General features: G+C 35.5%; 1 protein-coding gene across 1 annotated transcript in view; it reads left to right on the forward strand.

Moving 5' to 3' along the window:
* Positions 1-5,631, forward strand: part of NUBPL (nucleotide binding protein-like) — an 86,458-nt gene that overhangs the window by 9,835 nt on the left and 70,992 nt on the right. The gene's annotated exons all lie outside the window — the stretch shown is intronic.

The following is a 5,631-nucleotide window of genomic DNA, read 5'->3' on the forward strand; positions in this document are numbered from 1 at the left end:
GCCCCCCCCCCCCCCCCCCCCCCCCCCAAATATGTGGCTCCTGTAATTAAGCTATTTGTCTGCAGGATAATATTTGACTGCTGCACTAATAGATGACTTCACAATGTATGTACATTTCTTTCTGGTAAGGAGAGAATTCCATGTGGGGGGAACAAACAAATCCAGAAGAATTTAGACGGTAATGGGCTCCTTCACTGAATAATTATAGTGCGAAGGAAAGTTTTGACCTGTTTTGTCCCCCTCCTATGCAGCTTTCCTAATTATTAGGGTTTGATTTCTATGCATCTTTACCTTTGTTGCTTAGAGAATCAGAAGACTTTAATTGCTATAGATAAGGTGTTCTGTTCATGCTTGTTTCTTAATGCTGAAAAGTGTCAATAAAGCTGGAGATGCCAGTTAGGATTGATTTTGGGTTATGTTGCAGTGGCAGCTCAGCTTCTAGATCAGCTGAGAAAATGAGAGAATAAAGCTTTAAAAAATCACTATTTTTCAAGTAAAAAATGAGTGAAATTAAAAGTTTTTTTAAACATAGGCCACGTAAAATGTTTTATTTTAATCAAATAACTATATGCTTGAGGAAAATGAAAATATTTACTTATTTTTTTTTGAAATATTACATGTAGAGTTAATTACCTTCATCCTTAGTCTTCAAGTCATTGAAAGCCTAGTGCAGATGTCAGAGAGACTTATGTGAAAGGTGGAGCAGGTTGATAATAATTTGGCATACTGTGAAAGCAGTGAGACATCTTGTAGAGATGTAGTAATGTTTGGGATTCTGTTTTGGATTTTGGTAATTTATTTTTAAAATGGTGCTGTATTGAATTTTTTTTTTTCAATAGGGTACATAATGTTGAAGAAGGACAAACAAGGTTGAATTACTGGTATCTGATTATTTAGAAATCTGGCTAGGAGCTACTGCAGACTGTTGTGGAAAAAATTGCCAGAAAAGTTCTGTAGCTGACTGAAAATTAGAAGATCTTCCTATGAAGGAAAAGGACTTTTAAACCAGTAGAAGAGTGAGTGTTTAAAAAGTCTGCATTTCTAGGGTAGAGAGTGAGAAGACTGCAGTGGTACTTTTTTGGCTTTAATCCAATTTACAGCTAGGCACTTAAATAGTGTGCATCTGAAAGAGTTAGAGAATTAGGGATTAAAAGATGGCTATTCAGTGTGTCAATATGTCAAATGAGGAATCCAGAGCCTATCCTGATTTTAAGTTCCCTTTTGTCCTATGTGTTGCTGCTTGCAGTTTGGGATTAGCTCTAAGTCTATAATGACATTAAAAGGGTAAATTGAGAGTCCTGGTGGTAGATTAAGAGCACCAGCTTTAAAAATAACTGGCATCTTCACTTAGCAAAGCTGGAATTTCTGTCTTCGGAATGGGCTGCAGCTGCTGAATATTGGGAGTGCTTCTAATGTAGGGAATCCTTCACCATATAGAACAACAACAGCTCATTAACCTGTGCCTCCATCCCTCCCAGGCTGAACACCAGGGAATTCTGGTGGTCTGCAGAGTTAACTTCAAAGTAAAATATCATCCGCTAATGGCCAGTGGGGATACATATGTCTTACCAAGTATGAAATAAAGTCTCAGAAAAGATGAGCAAAAATGAAATGAATGCTGTCAAAGAGTCTCTGGATGTTTAGTGGTAATGTAGGCTATGTTGATTAACAACTATTTATAGCAGCTTTTTGTGAGCTGATTTTTTTCTTTTTTTTTTTTTTTCTTCTTTCTCTCTGTTGGCATGAAGTCTTTTATCAGGCTTGTTCTTCAATAAAGCATTTGGCAACTTGGAAGAAATCAGTGAATATCACTAGATTGTCCACTGAACACAGAATTGTGTGTGCAGGGGTCCTCTGTGGTGTATGAATGAAACTGGTTGCATTTGGTTAAAAAATCCGTTACTTGAAAATGTAATTGATTTCATAGTTAATATTACCTGAAAGACAAAAAAGGGAACCTACATAAAGAAAGTGTATTGGAGAGACTAAACAACTCTGAAGCGTTTGCTAAAATAGTTAACAGGATGAGGAAAGATATGGATCATTATGTCATTAGCATGGACCTATATCAACTGTACAAGGACCATGTATAGTAAAACTCACCTGCCTAAGAGAACAAACATAATAGCAATTGAATAATTTTGAATTTGTGTAAGGAAAAGCAAAGGAAGCAAAATTTACTGGTTTTTTTTACAAGACCTCTCTCTGCCAGTATAAAGAGGGACTGTGTCTAATATGGCCTTCAACAACTTTATTTTATTTTTTTCCCCCAAAAGGATTTATTACAACTAAGTTTAAAACTTGAAAATCATTAATTCAGAATACAGCTATCTTGCAAATCTCTATTGCTCACAAGGCAGTGGCCAAGTTAAAAGGCTAAACTGAACTTTAATTGCGTTGAGAATCTTGCCAGAGAAATTAAAGGAAAGGATCTTTTTAGTGAGGTTGTCTTTGCCTGTAATTTGTACACTGCACAAAGTGAAGCCATAGAATTCTCATCTTTCAAGGATATATGTAAGAATATCTTCTTTATCTATTGATGTAGCATTTGGTTTTCTTGTAAATACAGAATCTATACCTGGTCACTGTGAAAACTTGTTTTCATTTCTTAGTGTAGATGAGAGAAGTTTCTAAACTGGAGTGAAAACTTTACTCTGTTTGTACTGGGGTAAGAGATGCAGTGATTATATGGATGTACCTTATGCTGAATATTTGTCAGAAATCTTTAGAGAGGTCTAATTGGGCAAATTAATATTTTGTTGAGAAGATTAATGGTAGTAATGTAAAAAGGATGATGTAGTCAGTGATGTAAATGCAGATGGTGAAGAGGAGTTATAGTTCTTTAGCACAGTCCTTTATCCTGTAAATTTTTTTTTTTGATGGTCTTGAGCTCACCAGTGATCAGATGAGACCATGACAGCTGGCACCAGTACTGCAGCAAGAGCAAATCCTAGCAGTAGTTAGCCTATGCTAGAGAGCATTTAGCTAGAGAGAGGGGAAACCTTAAAAGCATTGGTAAGAAGGTAAATTTGAACATCTGTGGATGTTTAAGTATACTTTTTGCTGAATACACCAAGAGAGCACTTCTGTGTTTTCATGTGCTGACAATATATAGATTTCTACTTTTGTGTTCTCTCTGCCCAATGGAATATTGGTAAGGATCTTACTCTGTGTGAAGAGGTTGATAATTCTGCATATGTTAGTTTAGTATATTTTTTTCAAAGTAGCTTCCAGTGACGTGGAAGTACATGATTCAATCATATGAGAATGGTTATATTGTCAGTTATATCTTCAGAGTTTAAGCTGTTCAGAACTTGCAGTAAAGCAACAAAAAAAAATACAGGTCTCTAGAAAATACTTTCCAAGTGTAGTAAACTTGAATATTGATTCAGACTTTCTTCCACAGCTGGGCAGGTGGAAGGAAAAGGACAAATGTTAACTTGAGAACAGCTGTTTTGAACTTGGTTATTGCTATGCCAGCTGGAGAGATGGAATCCTGTTTGTTTAATAGCACAGGATAGAAATATTTTTATAAGGAGAAAATGCAGCCATAAGAAGATGATGGAGTTGTATTACCTGAATCCTTTTTCTGCAGTGTGCCAAGAGTGGCTGTAGCTGTGGTGTGTGCTGTGCTCTGAAAACACTTAGAACCAGGGGGACTTTGACATGCTTGGATGTGCTTTGAGTGCTGCATTTCTGTCTGCATAATGCTAGTATTATTTAAGAAAAAAAATGATTCAGCATCGACATGAGATGTATATGCGTATGAAAATAATGTCAGAGGACATTAGAGGAATCCTGGAGCTTTTTTTTTCTTCTTTTTTTTTTTTTTTTAAGTTGCCTTCTTGGTTCTCCTTGTAATCCCCTGTGCTGATTTATATGAAGTGTGGGTTATATGGGTGAAAACACAATTTATTAAAATTTAATTTTTTAAAATTATTGTAACTCATGCATCTGGATTAAACTTCACTTGGCATGAGAAGTATCTGGTGCTGGTAATACTGATTAACAGTTTCATGTGGTAGCATCCAGGTGTGTGCAAATTATTTCATCTCTTGGGGATTTAAAACATTGTAAATGCGGGAAGAGATGATCTGGACTGTGCTGTGCCTGTCTTAAAAGATCCCTTGGTAGCTGCCATAATGCTTTTCCAAGATAATTAAACCTTGAGTAAAGGATTATTATTAGTATTCTAGGGATGCTTACATACTGCAAATGCAGGGATAGTTGGGAGGAACAAAAGTCAAAACCTTATTTTACTGGGCCAATGCTTTATAAGCTGCTACTTTTAGGCAGTATGAACTCTTTTTACCCAACATATTGAATTGCTTGATGAAGAAAAAAACCTACCTTAGGCTATCTTCAGTGAGGTTCTGCCAGTTATTTAAAGATTTTCCAAAAGACCTTTCTCCTATAATCCTGTAGAAAGCACCACGCTTACAGGAACACTTGTGCTTTCATTAACATGAGTTGTAGAAACTGGAGAATCTGTTAACAATTTTTCTGTTTGAAGACAACCGTTTTATTGAACCATATCCACCAACAAAAGCAGTGCATCTTGGAAACAGGCATCTTTCTTAGTTTTGAGGAAGTGTGTAAATTTTTTTGAGAAACTGTCAGGTTTATTGTATTAGCTTGAAACAAAGATGAGCTTTGTAATTTGGAGTAGCAGCTGAATTTGCAAAGTCCTTCTAGGTAATAGAGGGATATTTTTCTCCAGTGTGCATGTATTTATTCTTCATTTGAGGAAATTTGGTACACTTGTAGATACATTCCTGCTGACTCCTAGGAATAAGTGGCCTGTGGTGAAGATCTGACTATGCCCAGGAGGTCATAAAGTCAATCTACTTAATTTAGATCATCCTAAATCTTCAGTCCCTTTAGGCTGAAAACGAAACTGAGTTGTAAGATTATTGTAGTTAGTCAGTGGATAGTCACAATCCTTGTTGGGGCAAAAACCCTCAAAAAGTTGAGGGAAAGGATGTCAGGTTTAAAACACTATGTAGGTTTTTCTGCAAATACTTACTTTCATTGGAGAAGGAATTAGGTGGCACAGCCCTTAGATGATGTTTTGATGGGTTCGATTAGCTGCTGACACAGATAAAGGGATGGAGTCATGAATCTTTCTAATCTGTTAAAATATGCATTTTGTACAAGAACAAAGAAGCTCTAATACTGTTGTTGATGTCTTTGAAATCTAACATAAAAGTGGGTCTTTTCAATCTTTTTGAAATTACAGCTTTCATGTAGTAGGCAAGAAGTAGAATAATTTGTCAGAGTAACTCCTGAACTTTTTTGTAATAGCTTTCACAAGATGTTATAAAGAAAGGTTTAAAAAAAATCTAAATTAAATAATCCGTGTAATTACATATGCTTTGCTCTGTTTAATAAAAAAGTACATTGAATGACTGAAGCCAAATTTGGTTGTTTTTTGTAGTAAAAACTTATTTTTCAAAGTATATAGTAGATCATGTATGGTAATGCATTTTTACTTCTCAGTTGTAAAATTTAAGATGCGTTTGGCTTATATTAGGTAAATTTAACACTTTAAATTGTTCAGCTGTTAAGGGTATCTGCAGGGTTCAATATCAACAGCTTAAAGAGAAGAAGAAAAAAAAGAAAGCAACCCCC

The sequence above is a fragment of the Haliaeetus leucocephalus genome, unplaced genomic scaffold (genome assembly GCF_000737465.1).
Source record: "Haliaeetus leucocephalus isolate CR32 unplaced genomic scaffold, Haliaeetus_leucocephalus-4.0 Scaffold417, whole genome shotgun sequence".
In the NCBI taxonomy this organism is placed as follows: Eukaryota; Metazoa; Chordata; class Aves; order Accipitriformes; family Accipitridae; genus Haliaeetus; species Haliaeetus leucocephalus.